Source organism: Ischnura elegans, chromosome 8, assembly GCF_921293095.1.
Source record: "Ischnura elegans chromosome 8, ioIscEleg1.1, whole genome shotgun sequence".
Taxonomy (NCBI): Eukaryota; Metazoa; Arthropoda; class Insecta; order Odonata; family Coenagrionidae; genus Ischnura; species Ischnura elegans.
In genome coordinates this window covers 24568908-24588287 of record NC_060253.1, presented here as the reverse complement: position 1 = coordinate 24588287, position 19380 = coordinate 24568908, and the positions used below count along the sequence as shown (strand labels likewise).

The 19380-nt window shown below is 38.5% G+C and overlaps 1 protein-coding gene across 2 annotated transcripts in view; it reads right to left on the bottom strand.

The window, feature by feature from the left end:
• The window catches only part of LOC124164586, a 75833-nt gene that overhangs the window by 55569 nt on the left and 884 nt on the right, over positions 1-19380 (bottom strand). The window lies entirely within an intron of this gene.

Here is a 19380-nt window from a genome sequence, read left to right as displayed (position 1 = left end):
CCTTAAAGATTATCATCGATGAAATTTGTCCATTACGGCGGGAGAGGGGGTGTCATTTTTGCTGCCTCCGCTTCCCCTCTTAAATTCGCCACTGGATAAGGTGCTAAGCTCTCAGCCTACATATATACATTTTTATTCTTTAAAAAGTGGAAACTCAACAGAATCATCGATTTAAGTAATCAATTTACTCATCACTTTTCCACTAATGTCATGAGTTACATTCTGCAGGAAATTTACTTCCGATTTTGATGTTCGGAAGTGGGATGTTTGATTTTATATCCTTAGAGGTACGATTCTCTCAACTCATATGTGAAATGCATGGTAGTAGTTTACAGGGATTCGTTTCAATAACAATACAACAAAAAATTACAGAATATTATGCATCGTTTTAAACCAAAAACTATGGGTTTTCCCAATCTATTCAATATTTATTAATTAATTTTATATCGTGATGCTTACGCAGGCGTGAAAGTCTCCAACGAGTTCGCGGGTCCCCTAATCACAAACTCTGAGCGCCATAGGTGACCGCTCTCTATACTCCAGCTCGCTTTCGCCATGGACATGGGTGGGGAAATCTTCTGGTGATAAAAAATCGGGAGAAGAACTAATTCAAGGCAATCTTCAGGTTTTTACTAAGAAAGTACCAAAATATCCTCTACTAATTTTTTTCTTCCGTCTAACGGCCTAAAAGGTAGTCAATCCAATATTTTCCGGAAACTGTATTTGAAACGATGCAATATCATCAATAGTGTCGTGGATGTACAACCTTAGCATACGAAAAATGTTAATTAATGAAAAATATAAGTATTATTGGCAAAAAAACTGACGTAAGACTAATCATTAAGCAGATATCACGAAAAAAAACTTTGCCTTGTCTACAGACAACTTTTTATGTCGATAAAAAAATAATACTGTAGCTGAAGTTCAATGACGTTAGTTACTTAAAAATGGCGCAACAGCTGATTCAAAAGCTCAAAAAAATTAGGCACTTTAAAACTAGGATTGACTTATCCTTATTTTATGTAGATACCCTAATTTTTGATTTTTTATCTTAGATGGATGTAGTCCATAGAAACATCAGTAAAAACCGTATTAAAAAGCAAGGCAGGTAATATATAAAAGGTTTGACAAGAATGAGGAAGAAATGCGAGCAACGGGATTTTAGGGGGAAAAAATTATCCCTTTGATAATTTTAGAAGCTCAACTGCATAAAACAGTAGATAATACAGTTGAGCTTCTAATTACGTCATTATACTACCGCCGGGCAGAAATCGAAACTTAACTATTAGCGTGGAACTGGGGGGGGGGGGGGGGGGGGGTTACACCATAGACTAAAGATATAAGTAGATGGCGGGTGACGTCATTACTTTGGTTCCAACATATCTGCTCATTCATGTTCCAGAAATTGCTTATGAAAGAATGATAAAAGACAGTTGAACTATGAAATGAATGGGTAATTTCGGAAAGGCAGTAACACCTAATTGTCTCAATGATAACGTTGACCAGCCATGTGGCTTGCATTCGATTAGCGAATGGTACACTATTGCTGTGAATTTGCGTACCGCGAGAAATCATTCCAAGGATGTCCAACAACCTTTCTAGGTGTAAAGTTGAAAATATTTTAATATATCGCATTTAATTTTGATATGTGCTTAATTATTACTCTCGGGCTCATTGATGTGCGAATTTACCACGTCACGTGATGTGTGGGATGACTTGTTTACCGAAGGTGCTAGCTACTCGCTCCGCTATTCCTTACTAAGATCAACACCTGTTCTTCTCTATGTTGCCTAATAATCAAAAACCCTGTTATGGAGATAATTTCCCTCCAAATTTATTTGGAATTTGGCTTTCCTGTCTTCGGATGTCGTCTATGATGGTGTATATTTTCTTTAACACATGCGCAAACACTATTTGTTACGATTAGTGCCGTGTACTTCTTTCCATAAGAAAACGATTCAACCCTGCTTCACCGTCCTCTCTTAGGAAGTCTTACTCGCATGAAAATTAGACTGTCACCTTGAAATCATAAATTTTAATGAAGTAGATCCATGTTGAAATTTGCCTGAAACTTTCATTTTAAAAGTATAGCTCAGCATTTTCTCAGAGGATACATAATAATATTTGAGATATAGGAAAGTATTGAAAAAATTTCACGCTATACACCCTGAAAGTTTCAAGACGATTTCAAGTATTACAGCGGTAAAAAGCGAAAGGCGAAATACCTTCGGTCAAGACCCCATTATGCTTCCTATTAATGAATACTTACTTATTATTAGCCTCAGCCTTAGAAAACCACTACCGACCAGGGATGAGTCGATTCCAAATGTCGATTATCGATTTCAACGATTATCGAGCACGGAATCGGAATTGAGAATCGATCGCCTAAAGTCGTTTTCGATTCCATCGACTGCGGGAAGATAAGCATTTTGAAAATAGACTATAAGCTTGGGACATAAAGGCCGCCACACATCTGAGCCATTGAGCACTGCACATTATTAAGTTCACAATTAATGTCTGAAACAGGTAAGGTGTTTATTATTTTACTAAAGCTGAGGACATATTACTACAATAATAACTCACTATTTTCAATAAATAGACTTTTGGGGCCACATACTAGTCTTTGTTATTTTATTCCTTTCAATTCTTAAATTTTAATGACAGCAATGCTACAAACAGATCAATATCCTACCAGTTAGTATGAATAAGAATCGATGGAATCGGAATCGATTTCAAAGAATCAGAATAGGAATCGAAAAAAAAAGTGGAATCGACTCATCCCTACTACCGACCCTTCATCATCCCACTACCTACACTCAGGCCTCGTTCACATTACGATTGTACGAGCGATCGTCCTAACGATAGTTGGCCGAATTAGCCGTGTGAATGCATCTCCTGACAATAGTTCACGTAGTTCCGAACGTTGCCACTTTACGATGGTTAGACGCTGAGAGACCGGAAACGGAAGCGACAAGAGAAAGACGAAAAGTTAGTGAGGCTCTCTTCGCTCTATTTATTTTTCATGGATTTGTCCTAGGAAGGAAGAATATGGGAGGAAGAAAAATTATTCGGTAAATACACGTTGAACACAGTAATATCTTGACCCAGCAAGCCTCAACAGCTTTATAACCGTCAATTTCTCGTTCACTTACGATGTCAGCACTAGAGGGCAGCACAGATTTAACCATCGTCGTGTGAATGCACGATTGTTCCGACGATTGCTGGAACAATCGTAATCAGAACGAGGCATCAATGATGTTGCGGTGAACACTCCCCGAAACGAGGGACGCCTAGTGGCAGGGGCAGGTCACCGGCTTCCGCCAGGGGTGTAGGGGAGGGCAGTCGGTGTGGCGCCTCCTAAAAAAGATGTGGGGGCGGCGAAATGCGGATCGATAACTGCCCGTCGCGGGGGCCGAATGAATGGCAAGGTGGGTCTCCAAGCGGCGATTGCTATCTCGGACAGTCCGTTCCATTCGCAACAAGTAATTTCTCACAAAAAAAAACGAAAAAAATGCTCACCAATAAGCCGACGGTAATCTGCAAAGAATTTTGTCTCAGATTACCCAACTGCAGTTGAGAGACTTCAGGGTGAAGCAAGACAAGTAAACGCTTATTGACGCATATACACGTCCTCTAGAATGTTTTTATTCATCTACACATCATATTAAGCAAAAGAAATGCCATTCGTTGTGGAAACATGGAAAGTAACATAAAGAAATAATTTTCTGTAAATACTCTGAAATATCGTACGAAAATACTACACATATCCAATGAGAAAAAGTACCAAGAGAAAAATCAATAGCACGGAACACACCAAGTAATTTAAACCTGAAATTTTCAAGAGAAAAAATTTTTCAAATGCATGTAAACATGAGCATAAAACCGGTTTAAAAAGCAAGGCAGGTTATAAATCAAAAGATATGTCAAGAATGAGGAAGAAATGCCAGCAACGGGATGCTAGCGGAAAAAAATCCCCCTTTGATATTTTTTCTGATCGCAGGGAAAACACAGTGCATAAGGCAGAATATAAATTACCGCATTGGAGCAAAAAAATAATGTGGATATAAGTTAAGTAATCATTAAATATTGGGAGAGTACGGAAAGATTTGAATCGGTAATTTCTATATAAAGAATATATCTCCATAAAACAAAATTTTTCAAGAACTCAGAAAAGTATTTTAAATAAAATCCGCACACAGTATTAGAAACAATTCACAATTACCTTGAAGCAGTACTGGAATAATACTTTATTCACGCCTTGTTTGGTTGGAAGTAACTCGTAATAATGAACAGAAGTGAGAGGAACCGTTTTTTTCAGATGTTAAGTATTATTTTTGCTCTTAATCAAACGATTTTTGTGGAATTTTCAACAATGTACATTACAATGCAAAAAAATTATACTTTTATTAAAAAAATTAAATGACGTCATGAAATCATTCACATCAGTGCTAGATAAAATATTTTTCAAACATTTTCCTCCTCGTCATTATCGTTCTTTGTAACAGGCCATGTGAAAAGCACTTCAAAAAAACCTCTATGTACGTACACCTTGAATGTACACCAACTATTTTGTTGACCATCTTAGTATGATTGAGAAAAAAATTGGAGTTATGGCCTTTTCGAAACGACCGATTTATTTCATAGTTCCACTATCTTTTGTCATTCTTTCATAAACAATCTTTGGAACGTAAATGAGCAGATATGACCAAGGTAAAAATATTTTATAGGCGAGTACCACGGAAAAAATACTATAGAAGAATATTTTCTCTTGATATTCCAAGGTTTCACCGTCAGGAATATGAGACCTTGTGATTGGCGGAAATTTTCTTTTCATCTCCTATGATTTTTTTACCAGAATGATTGATGAAAACCTTTTTTTTTATTCATACCTTAAAAAGTAACACGTATGGATAGAGCTATAAAGGAAAGGAAGTGGTGGAATGTTTTTTCAAGGCAGGCAGCTTGATGTGTTATGATTTGCTGATGATATAGCAGTATCAGTGGAAAGTGGAGAATGCTTATTAAACATATTGATAGAGTTAGTCGGATCGAAACACGAAGATCAATGGGGTAAAGAGTCACAGTGCCTTGAAAGAGAAGTCGCCACATACGGGGCTAGTCCAAAGATTTCATCAACTTCGAATGTAAAGAAGTGCAGCAAACGTGAACTTCAAACGGCAATACTTTGCTTTCAAGAACTCCTACTTAAGGTGTTTGTTTAATGAATTTTCCCGTATGAAAGTGAAACATGGGAAATTATTATTAGAAAAGGAAGAAGGAGGATAAAGGCGTTTGAGATGCTGAGCCACCAGAGAATCAATAAAGTATCTTGAATGGATAGAGAAACTAATGAAGAGGTTATACGGAGAGTATATAAAATTTATTGCCTGTGGAACACCATGAGGAAGAGACGAGACCCATAGGGCACACAATAAGACATGAGAGACTATTAGGTATCATTTTAGAGGGCCCAGGGGCAGAACTCTGTACACCGTACCAACTATCGTCGGTGTCGGTAAGCTGGTCCTACCGATAATTCTCGGTACGAGCGATTCAGGTGACACGTTCCACCGACGATTGTCGTTATCCCACCGACAGTTGTCGGTAAACCCGTGAACAAAATGTCCATGAAAATATGTCAATAAAAGTGCATCAATCCCAAATACCAGCCCATTCGCTTTTGTTGAAAATATAATTTAATTTCGAAACCAAACTTCGCGAGTCAATCATGGATACTTATCGTTTCTTGTAATGAGTAATTTCAGCAAAGCAATACGTTACATTCGTAAAATGACGGAATATATATAATGTAAAATAACTTACGCTATTTAAATGCATAATGCAATATACGTGTACGGTGTAACATTGGCAAAGTTAAATACTCCCCACTACGTAAATTTTATGTTTCAAGTATGTTATCAATCATTTTTATTATAAAGAACATACAATTAGGGCGCTTCCACGGATCTTGCGTCGGAGATTATAATTTAAAATCGTCAGCTTAGGCCGAAAAGTGTAAACAAAAGTCCGCCATGTTGCTTAAAAAAGTGTCGGTAGGCCCTACCGAGCGTTTGGAAATAGTCGGTAGCTACCGACGGGTTTACCGACAACTGTCGGTGGGATAACGACAATCGTCGGTAGAACTTGTCACCTGAATCGCTCGTACCGAGAATTATCGGTAGGACCAGCTTACCGGCACCGACAATCGTCGGTACGGTGTACAGAATTCCGCCCCAGAGAAAAAATGCGAGAGGTAGACCCAGGAAGGAATACATCTAGCAGATTGCGGTGGAAATGGGCTGTCGTTCCTGCTTGGAATTCAAGAGGCTGGCTCAAGACCGGGTGGATTGGAGAAAGAACTAGACCCAAAAAACCCATCTTCGGATTGACGACAAGGAAAGAGAAATGTAGCCCACTGAGAAAAAGCGAAATTGCAGCATCGAAGGACACGCTCTCAGACAAAGATTTAAAAACAAATTAGCATTGTAATTGGCCCCATTCAGGGGCGCAGCTAGGAATTAAGGCTGGGGGGGGTTAGGTGCAACTAATACCGGTGTGTGTGGGGGTATGGAATACTCACCAGGATAAGCGGTAAGTGCAGGATTAATAAATAGCTGAATTTTAAGATAAATGGTTAAAAATTGTGAGTTTTACGGCTTTATGAGGGATATTTTATTAATCCTTACACTATTCTATTAGTAATATCAATCCATTAAGTAAAATGGATTAAACTTAAAAATTTCTCTTAGCTCTGGGGGGGTTTTATACCCCCAACCTCCCTCTTGCTGCGCCACTGGTCCCATTAATTGTGCTGTCGAAAATGCCCTCATTCAGTATACGTATACTCTCCATCAGTCCTCGCGAGTACCCGAAGTTATGGAAGAAAGAAAACACTAAATGAAGTTTGTTGGATATATCGTGTAAGGGGTTCCATGATATGGATATAAAGATGTGTCAAAAGAATTTTATAATCTTATTTCTCCCTCTCATAATTCAGAACCTTTCGTAAGTGTGCGAAATACTCGTGAAAGAAGCCCTAGAGTGAAATTCGGGAAGGAAAAGGCAAACAAATAGGCGAGGTGAAAGAGGTACTTTACCGTGACGTCATGAAAGGTGTTCCTAGAACTCGAATAGGTATCTTTATCAGGGCGTGTATGAGAATTTAGAGTCAAATTTTAGCGAATAAACCGGAAATACACGGTTACGTCAAAAATGCCTATCTTGAAAAACCTCTGATAGATAGATTTCATAATAATCCCATGATAAAGAAGTAATTCTAAGAAATAGCTCGCTTGGTAATTCCATTCTCTTGGTCTGAGATTAGAGCAGACGGCGTTACATTAAAGAGAGACTTCTACTCGGTGACTAGTTTTCATTAGGTGTGGTCACTATCCTTGGGTTAGGAGCATATTTGGGTAAGCGACGAGATAAAAGCTTCTCTCACCAAACAAAGGTGCGCCGATAAACCATTAGCACCAGATCAAAATGCGCAGTATTGTCACATTCCTTTGCTATGGTAAAATGTTCACGGAACCAGGAAATGAATCTTGGTCGCATGCCAGGAGATTACAATAGACATAGATCAGGTGACCGTGGGCGCAAAAACCCGTGAAGCCAATCTTTGACTTACATTTTTTAACTCCCATCATCATAATGAAAAGTAAATAAAACTTTGTAATTCCACATAAATAAAGTCACGCCTGAAACAGCTAATTATTTCATCATCATCACTGGTTCGCAATCGTAACATTGGTCGGACACAGTTTTCCACTCAAATCTCCGGCTAATTAATACTTTTATCAGCCATTGCGCCTGAAGAGGTGGCCAGTGAAATTGTTCCGCCAACTTATTTTTTTTATCTTATCCAACGCCAACCTTATTTTTTGCAATGAAATTAACTTATTATACGAATAGAATGCAAGTTTTTCCCCCATATTTCGGGCAGAAAGAAAATAATTTGCACTTATTAACTAGCCTCATTAAAATCCTCGTTAAAAATTACATCGTAAACATTTAAGAAATCTCATTTGAGACTGGAAGCGACTTTTTACGTTTGAAATACTTTTAGTTTCAACTTGAGAATAAGGAAGCGGAGAACAACTTCAGTTTCCGCGTATGAATTATATATTTGATTGATTTTAAGCATCGCCCTAAAATTGAGCAATGGGCTTCGTTCCTTTTCCCATGGCAATTTCCTGGGACCTTTCTCCTTCGCCGCTCGATGCTTCACCTCAAGTTCTACAGGTCATGAGAGTTTCGACCGAACTAATGGATTGGAGACCCTCTATTTTCACCCTCTGCGAACACTTCGCGTGACATCAATCGAAGCCATGCACGCTCCCACCAATCCATCCTTCATCGGGATAGGCGTGTGTACACAGCATTATCCGAGTCCTTGAGAGACCCCACAAAAAGTATTCCCCACTCACTTCAGTATCAACAGTAGAGCCTGGTGCACACTTTAAATTAGACTTTATAATGATTGAAGCTCAAAAACGATTTTTCACAACTGCTAAAAACACAAAAATACCCCAGGAGTACCGAAATACTTTGTAGAAGACAAAAGAGACGAAAGGCATTCCGGTGGCGAAAGAGAAATATTTTCAGCTCCTCTTAGTTTGAGAAAAATGTATATTTTTTCTAAAGCTATTGCCGGGAAAATATTACACTAAGGTATCAGGAAACGCGAAAGGCCAGCGATGGGAAAGATAACGCTGTACTATGAATATAAAAAATATATAATACTTGGAGTCGACCACCTCTATGAGGCCATAAAATTAAGAGATTGAAGGGAACTAACAATAGAAAGAAGGGTAAGTTTGAAAGATTTATGACGCTGATACATGAAACCTCTCAGAACAACGCCTTTGTACTACTTCACGCGCCGAAATGGGAACGCAGGGCAGGGCGATTTATGAGTCCACGGGGAGAAATGAGGTACCTTCGTTATGAACGACAAAAAACTTAACCCCGATTACGATGCAGAAGCTAATTATAATACGAACTATCAAATATAAAATATTTCAGAGAGAAGCATACACTCATGCAACACACACAAAACTAGTATTTACGTCTGCACTATGAAGAACTCATCAATTCATCAACTCATCAATTCATCAAGTCTTATTAGGGCATCCACTTTTTGACTTACTTTCCTGTGATGACTTTGCCGTTTCCTAAGTTTCTATTTTATAGTAAGTCATTTTTATTCCTCCATTTATTTATTTTTGAGGCTTTTTTCAATTCTAAGAATCACTATGAAACAAAAAATTTAAGCATTATAGATTCGCCATTGCTTACAAATATATATTATTTTTAGATCACGAGATGTGGGTCAATCCCACCTCTCGTGATCTAAAAAAAATATATATATATAATAAGGGGTCGTGAAGCATAAAGTTTGAATTGCTTACAAAGGAAACGATACTCGCAATCGACAAAATCTTAAAATGACAATACCAACTACTTATTTTACCTTACTCTATCATCAATTCAACTAGACTATTGAATAATGGCGAGAACATTATTGGCTCAACTGGTGAATAATTTAACATGAACTATATAATAAGCGTGCATAACGATAGCAGGTCAATGCGTTACTAACTGCCATCATTCCTGCGGCTGCGTACCTATTCCGTCCCACCCACGGCACTCACTGTCTTCAGGGCAAAAACTGACATTTTTACACACAAATTCAGAGTCTGTTTTTTCAATCGTATACTCTTAAAATGTCCGTATGAACCTGAAGATGATGGCGGACTCGTATTCAGCCACAAAAACGTTGGCGATTAATAACGCATTGACCTGGTGCAAATCCCTAAAGAAATTCATTAATTAATTACTGAACGGTAAGCAAAGAAAATAAAACAGCATAAACTTTCACAAAATAATAATGAAAAGTTTTGCATATACACACATTTTGTAAACAAAATTGTGTAACATTTAAGGTGCGAATTTGGCTCATGAATTAATATATTGAAAAAAAACCAAAACAGCCTAAATGAATTAATGATAAAAAAGTCAGATATAGATTTGGTAATTATTTTATCACCTTCTCAAAATTGAGAGGAGAGTTTATTTAAAACCGAGTTATAGTTTTCATCGTTTGAGCCAATTTGTTTTACTATCGTTTGCTACTTGTATTTTTATCCCTGAGGAAGCTAAAAAAATTTACAGATACGTCGGCTGTACTAAAAAATGTATATTCAATAATTTCTCTAAACTTCAAAAGGATACAAAACTATAATTCCTATAACTGCTGTATTCTCACGAACATTGTTTGACATGCCTTGAATATAGTATACTTCCTATTGGATACTTGCATTAAAATGCCCTTGCTTTCAACACGTTTTATTTGAGCAAGATATATTACCATGAATATAACTTCACTTAATACCTTTCCTTTTTAGAAATGAAAATCGTTGACTTTCAAAAGTTCTCCCTCAATATTTGGCATGCTGATTCGAGGACAACGCTTGTCCTCTTCTCCTGCCTTTCTTAGCTCCCCTAACTCCATTCAGCTGCACACAACGATAATTGATGGGGAAACAAACCATGGAAAACTAGATGATACTTCCAAATAGATAATCATAGATTCATAAATAAAATTAATGGCATTTATAAAATGCATTTAAGTATTAAAACCCAACTAGGTTCCCTATATCTGAGCTGGACCTAATTGTGATGCTCAATGCGGGTAATTTTTTAATATATAAGTGGACTTAGTTAAATTCATTTCTCGAATGTTTAAGATTTCCAGGTTAAAAACCATAAATATTAAAAAGGTGATCAGCTGGAATTCCAACAATTTCTTTTTTAGCCATCTTCAATCTTTCTTTTAACAGCCCATATTCCGGCATCAAATTTTTCCCACCGTCGAAATCGTAGCCCTATTGATGATCAATGAAGCACCGTGATGATGATGATCGACGATCAATGAAGCACCGTGATCCATCCTTCATCCACAACAGCATGGCTCTCCTCAGCGATATCCACACGTGGAACACGCGACACGGGCGAAACAAATTTCTAATCCCAATCCATAGGTCCTCGCGTATGGCGGGATCATTTATATGTATCTTTGCCCGCACATTTAACGCCCTGTCGGATGACCAGAGACACGACTGGTCAAGGGCGAAGATGATCCGACAGCTGGAAAAAAATACAACGCGGCCTAACTACATTATAATATAAATTTAACTAACATCATATAATTTTTTTTACTGATGTCTATCTTCTATATTATTTCTACTGTATAGATAACTTTTCTCAACTTATACGCAACCAAACTCTACAAATGAGGTACCAAAAAGCACAGAATTTATCAGAGAACATGCGACGGCATATCTTACTTTCTAAATATTGCTGTAGTTTAAATTGGTTTTTAAATAATAAAAAAAAACAAAAACCGGTAAATATTCCTGACATTAACGGCGCACAAACTAATACGTTTGTTCATTTGCAACAATATCTCGCATTCTTTAAATAACTTTTGTCAAAATGCAGCTGATTCCACATTCAAGTCTCCCGTATATACGTAAGTCATCATGTGCGTTTAACAGAGGATAGTGTAATTACTTCCAATGTTGTGTTTAAAGAGGTCCTCTGACCTCAATTTTTACATGAACATTCCAATTAAATTTGTACATAAGACCCTGCCTTTTTTTCTACATTTTAAAATTAGAAACGCGCCTATCCCTCAGTGGACCTGCATTGAAAAGAGCGGGGAAGCCCGCTTGGAGAGGGCGCATCACGCTCGTATTCCTATATTTCCGTATTGGTAAGCTTGGAAAGAGAGCCCTAGCCCAGAGGATCGTGGCCTCATCTGGGCTAGGTAAAAGAAATAAATCAAATTAAATCGATTTAATTTCACCATTGAAAGACGAGGACGGAAATCGACAGTGGGGTAAGCCAACACCTAATGATCGCATCTTTCCTTAATGTCGCTGTGCAACCTCGCTTAGGATTAGTGAAGCGGGGCTATCACGCTAGAATGGGACACGGTTGTACGGGGAAATTGGTTTGACTCGTAAAGAGCATGCCAGTAGTGTCACTTCGCCCGAGCGTGCACTATCCGCAATACTTTCTCTTACCGCATGCGCCGAGACCAAGCCCGCAAATTTAATTACGCGTCACACTCTACCAACCGTGGAGAGTTGATAATTCGCACAGCCGCGCGATAAAGATTAGTGTCGATAGATCTTGTTGTAACCATTGAACAACAATGGAATGAAGATTGCTATACGCCGCTCACGGGAACCAATCACGCAGAATACCATGCATTTTAAAAAGGGCAATAGGTAAAATTCTAATCCAAAATCCATACTCTACTTTCCTCCGAAGTCTCACCAAAATGTTACAACTTGTCTGCTGTAATAACTTCCATAGAAAATTCTCCGCCACAGAAGAGATTCGATCCTTAGGGGTTATTTGCCAAATTTCGCCTCAGATTTTTAATTGGGATCGTATGAATTCGGATTCCTATTTCTTTACAAAGGTTTGTTTCCTAATTATCAGGGATTTGCCATTAACATTTTTTTAAATTTCGATTATGATAAAGTTTTAAATTAAATAGACCCTTAATTTTCGCTTATACGATCAGTCGCCAACTTATCGAGATATTCGCGGCGAATATTTGACTGCCTTAACCCTTTCGCAGATAAGTCGATAACGTCACCGACTTCTGCTGAGCGGGTCACCATGCCTCAACTTACTTCTGGTCCTCGCTCATCAACCCTGTCTTGTTAGTAGATATTTTCACTCTCTTTAGGGATTCCTTCCTTCAACGAGCGGTTACTCTGGACGAGTTGGAGACTCAAAACTCTACTGACGTCACCAACTCATGAAAAGTGGGTGGCAACTTTCACGATTTTTATATTTTGAAATTATAAATTATTATCGAATTATTTTCTTCGTAACTCATCTTTCACTTCATCTACCGGATTCTTTAATGAATTGCGATCACGGATCTGAGTGAACGATCCAATTATGATTCCGAAGTAAAAGTTAGCCAATAAACCCCTGGCATGCCGGGTTGGCAAGCCATTCTCAGCGTCGCCTTCACTAGCCTGACCCACAAATACACGCGTCTAGGAGACGGGGGAAACCAGAAACCACGACGGATCGCCTCTCTTGCGGCGAGTGAGGGGCGTCACAGGAAATTTCTGGAGCGCTACAGCCCGTAGTGAATCTCGCCCGCCAAAGCGCCGTCACACACACACACACTGACATGAGGGAATCTTCCTGTCTGCAAGCAAACGTGACTGCCTTGACTCCAAGACTTGTCTTATCAGGGAAACAAAAAATATACAGGCTAAAAAACACGCTTTTGCTAAAAACATTAGAAAAATCAATAAAAAGACAAAATTAATATTATCATCATTCGGAGAGTAAAGTATGGGTGCTGATCAGACTAAACAGCCATGGGTGTACCCAGCGGGAGTAAGGGGCAGTCCCCCCCTAGAAGCAAAAGAAAATTTAGTTCAAAACGAAATTTTCGAAAAAATTTTCTGTAAATTCATGGAAAGTGACATTAGTATAAAATATGTAATTTAAAGCGCTGTTATAATTTTCTTGAAATTTTGGTTTCTTAACCTTTTCTGTATTATAACTTGAACGACCACGACTTGCCCCCTTCTAGTTCATATCCTGGGTACGCCCTTGTAAACACCAAAGAGTGTAAAAGAGTGTGATAGGTAGTGATGGGTGGTTCGCGATTGATTCGTTCAAAACGATTGAATCACCATGTGAATCAGAAGACTCATGATTCTTTTCTCGTAAGCATAATCCATCAGTCCCACTTCCGGAAATAAGTGCCGGGACATCTGAGGGAATCTGAAGGTTTTTATTGGTTTGAAATTTGGAAAACGCTCAGGAATTGATTGAGAAATGGAATGCCACAATAGTGATACCGTGTATCAGTTCCTGATTTAGAAGTAACGGTTAAGTATATGATTTTCAATGTGTGTAACGTCGATTGTGCTGATCATGAAGGATAGAACCTCTATTGTGGTGACCACCGAATCCTTCGAATCTCGAAATAGGCACTCCCAACGAGAAATCTTTTGATAAATGAGGGGCCATAGTCATATAGATAAATAAGATTTAATAAAAAAAACTCCAAACTGACAGCAGCGTGAGTGTGCGTCACAGATGTGGTAACAAAATCTCTGCATTAAATAATCATCAATACCTTAATTTAAAATAACCTATAAATTTTAAAAGTGCATCCATCACATCTTATAACATATAATTGAATCCACTGCGTAGAATATAGAAGCGATTAAAAATTTTTTAAAGCGATTTTTAATCAACCAATTATTACGTACATACCAGGCCCATGAATATCGAGGACGTGAATCGTGAAGGGGAACGGTGAATCCCACATGAGAGAAGAATCATGGTTCTTCTATGATTGAATCATTCAAGTGACTTGAATCAAAATGATTGAACGACTCGTCCCATTTCTAGTGATGGCTGATTAAGGACTGACACGCAATATTAATATCAAAACTTAATCAGCGCCAACGCTTTATTCTCCGAGAGATCAAAATATTATTTTTTAACGTTAGAACATTTTCTAGTTTTTGGAAAAACCGTTTTTTTACTCATTTAAGTTCATTTAAAATTTCCACTTCTTAGTTGTGAATCATGCAACCGATTGAACCAGAGCTGATAAAGAAATTTCAGTCAAAGCATTTATGACTGACGCCATCAATTGAGAATCTTTAAAATCATTTTTCCTCATGGAAATTTAGTTATTTAATTAGAGAACACTGGAAAAAATTCAAATAATTGAATATCCATATCGCCATCAGAAGCACGCATGTGTTCAAAATTTCAAGCCAAACCGACGTCGGAAGTCGGTTAAAAATCAACAACAAGATTCCATCGATTGAACTCACAAAGACATGAAGCAAGTTAAGAAAAACCGTGCAATGAAAAGGGCGATTTTCGGCTTCTGCGACTGCGACCGAGATTGAAATGGAAAAATGGTCGTGTATAGGGTCGACTAAGAGGCGATAGAATTTATTTTGATGCCCTCCAATGACATTGGAAAGTTTATTTCCCTCGAGTAGATTATTCACGAAGATGGAGAAGTATAAGGATTTATATAAAACCTATGTATAATTATTTTATTTATCAATTTTTTCTATTATCCACATAATAATACTTGGGTCTAAAAAGTGTCATCGCTACCACAATTTTGTTATTTTTAAGCAAAAGTGAAATTCTTATTTATTTTTCAATTCAACATAAAATTACTCCCAACAATTTAAAGTAAGTAGTAGAAAAAATCACTACAAAAATAAAGTCGTTTTCAAACACTGTAGCCAAATAACTAATTGACATTTTGAAATTGACTTAAAATTACTATGGTTTAAAAGTTAGCCTCGGAGATTGATTACCGCGCAGCCTACTTAAAGACTGTGGATAAACTTTTCTCGGGATTCCCACCGGGTTAATGTTTTAATATCGGCCAACGTTCCAATATTATATTCAGCCCTGAAGATGAGTGCCGAGACGGTACTTGAAACGTAGGCCGATATTAAAACATTAACCCGGTGGGAATCCCGAGAAAAGTTTATCCACATTATTCGCCGGGAAAGCATTAAATCATATTTTACTTAAATACTGTTTAAACATTTACTTCGAGCTTGCTTCCGAGTTGAGTTATGAAAGTTATTGTTTCGCCTCGATGGCGAAAACCATATTGCTTTTGCTGAGGTTCCTAGAATTACAATGTAACCTTAAACAGCAAGAAAAATTATTGTACAATTAGTTTTTCTGTTTTATTGTTCAATTATTCGTATAAAAATTTGCGTCCACGAGATTTATGCGCCTACCGTAGAGTTATGCCCAAGGGATTGGAATGTACCTCTCGTCGACTACTATTCGCGTTAATAGCATGGAACACGCGAAGAAGTGTATTCACGTAATTGCAGAGCGAGGAATGACATTCAGCGCAGGCTTTAGACGCCCCAAGTGAAAAAAGATAGCAAACACGTTTTCGCTTAACTCCATATCATTTCTCATCGCTTAGCGTGGTGAGAAAAAAACACTTCCAACCCATAAATCGCGAAATTTTGATGAAACTTGACCGAGAAAAACACGCAACACAGAGGAAACTAGCGATCAGTGAGCGGGTTAAGAATTTTCCGTGACTGTAGGCGTTAATCGTGGTCCTTTTTTTCAAATGCACAGTGCTTTCACCTTGGCTTATTAAGAAAAGCTAAATTAGCTGAGCGTATTTCTAAAAACTATTGAGGTATGATGTATCCCAGAATATCAACAAATAATCTCGTCTGGAAAACGTTGAAATTACGATTAGAAAGGCTAGCTTTCTTTGAAGACTGCACATATTTTATGGATGCATTTTTGTACTGACTTTCTTCTGGATTATTGGTTATCAGTAAGCAAAATTTAACTTTATAAATGCTCGTCAAGAAAGGCATCCCTTTTACGAATGGGACCTTCTTCCTACGCGTCAATCTATCGAACGGTGAGAGCGATACCTAAGAGTGTATGAATTAATTCAACTTACTTCTCCCTTGTAACCTCTATGGTTTACTTCTTTAGTTCTTTATGAAGTAAGTCATTAAAAGGCTAAGAGTATTAGCTAGAAATTAATTCATGAATTGGAAAAAACACATTTATCTCCATAGATCAGCATGGAAAGCCTTTTCCCACCAGGCAGGAGGGTAATTTGATACGCTGGCTAGCTATCACGGAGGCATTCACCAATAATTACCTGCACAATCAATGATTAAACCGCCAAAAGATGGTTTGGATAAGTGAGAGTTGAGCTCAACACATCCCAAGCCAATGGCGCGTGGTTTGCACGCATTCAGGGTAGGGCCTTCCCCTTTGCCTCCTTTAGTTGAGAGTCGAAGAGTTCAGGTCGGATTCAAACCATGACTATTCCACCAGTAGCCAAGCGCCCTACCCATTGGGCGACCAGTTAGGTTCGGTTTGAAATAGCTCTCCACTAAGCTCTTCTCTCAGCCATCCTTTTCATATCAAAGTATTTCTTCTGTTTTACATCTTTAATGACCTGTTTTGCGTAACTCATTCAGATACGTATTTGGCCTTTCTTGAGGCCGGTTAAGTCATCGCGTCGTCGTAACGTTTTTTGAGAAGACTTCTCTTTTCTCGCAGCCACTTTCTTATTGCTAACTCGGTCCATCCTTTTCGTCTTCATCACTCTTCAGTAGCATCACATTCCTGCTTGTCTGCTAATGGAAAATGGGGAGTTATATCGGCCAGAGGGACGCCGAGGGATGAGCGGACGAGTTACTTGAGGGAAGGGCGGAGGAAAGAAGAAGTAGGCGGGGGAATCAGTTCGTAAACCAATTTTGTCATTTTGTTCCCTGTGACAGGGTTTGAAAAAATAAACAAAAACCCTTACAATTGCCATGGGAATTCAGGAACCTGGATAGCGTAGTGGTCTGCGCAGCGCCCCAGACAGCCAAAGGATCATGATTCGATTCCCACTCCAGGGGGATATTTTCACATAGCAATTTATGTATAAAAAACAACCTCCGTTTTTCGATAAACCACCTACTTCAGAAGGTTTTCGCCCCGAAAATTCAACGGCATTCGCCCTTTCGCCGATAAGTAATTGACGTCACGAACTTATACGTACTCATACCTTTCGGGTTCTCCACCAGGTGTAACTGTCCATTGCTGTGACAACTAAACAGCCTCAGCGACAACATTAGGCCGAAATAAAAACAGAACCTACTTCTCTATCGTTGGTAAAACCAACTATACCCCCACGAATTAAAACTAGGTACAAAAAATATTAATAAGCCCCGCCACAATAATACACATATCGTTTAGTTAAAGGTGAGTGCGCATAAGCCACAATGTGCTTACAGAAGGGATCAGTAGCACAGCGAGGGGGGGGGTTTTGGGGGATAAAGCCCCCCCCCCCCCCACCCAGAGCTCAGAGAAATTTTAAGTTTAATCCATTTTATTTAATTGGATTTATATTACTAATAGAATAGTTTAAGAATTAATAAAATATCCCTCCGAAAGCCCTAAAACTCACCATTTTGAAACATTTATCTTAAAATTCCGCAATTTATTAATCTCGCACCTACCACTTATCCTAGTGGGTATTGCATACCCCAACACACCCCGGTATTAGTGGTACCGGTTGTACCTAACCCCCCACCCCCCCAGCCGTAATTCCTTGCTGCGCCCCTGGAAGGGATAGTAAGGAAAAGGTTGTACGGGAGAAAGAAAGGGAGAAGAGTATCCCAAAGACCGCTTCAACTGTCGTTAAAGAACCAACCAACAACAGTGAACGCAGTAGATTATGACGAAGCCAAGCTGCTCCCAATGCACCATTCCGTGGAAGTCACCATTAAGACATCCATGCGCTTAATCAGTCTCAGTCGGTTAACTTTGGCCAGGGTCAAGCACAAGAACCTTACAATTTAAAGAGTTCTTGGTCAAGTGGCTGATTCACCAGCCCAAAGGCACATGATGCGTCGTCCTTTTAAGGCACGGGAATATTATTGTGGATGACAAATACTATGTAGGGAAACACCCACTCAGGTCGTCGACCAACTTCTGTGCTTCGTCTGCAAGTGTCAGTCATGGCATAAAGCATCATTCTCGAAATAATTTGGTAAAAAAATAACAGGCATTGACCTCAAAAAAATCGTATGATATCGGCGAGATACTGCGACCAAAGGAGAGGTTAAAAGTCACCTCGAAGACTTCATTCTTAACGATATAAAATTCTTACTCTACACAAGATCATTTTCCTAATGATAGCTAAATTCTCAAGAAATGACGAAGATGTTTCCGGTAAAACGTAATCTTTCCTCCTTAATGAAAGATACTGAATTTCTTGCATTAAGTGTTAAAATGGACTAAATTTTACTCTTAATAATCTATCGATTAGTCAGAAGCTGGGTCCCGCATAAACTAGTACTGAAGATGAATAGCTCACACGCATCGAAGCATAAAACATCACAGATTCTTAGAACCTTCATAGATTCCAGAAGTGGAATATAAGTATTTTACTAAGGACTAGATACGCATATCAATAAAGCAAGAATGAGGACAGCCACATCGTGACGGATGACTCTTTATGCCTCTTACGTTTATTTTTCCTCTGTGACAGAGAATTCCTTGGAAAGTATTATTAATTTCTATTTACGGATAAAATCCAAGAAAACTTCTATTAAACCACGCAGGATGAATAATAAGCCTGTGCCACTTGCGAATTCATCGCAAACAACGATTTTTCACTACGGCATGCTATGGGAGTAATGAAACTGGCGGGCTTAGGGGAAGTCAATACATTGAACAAAAGACGAACCACGTACGAACGGTACGAACACAGCGTCTGCTGCACACACTGGA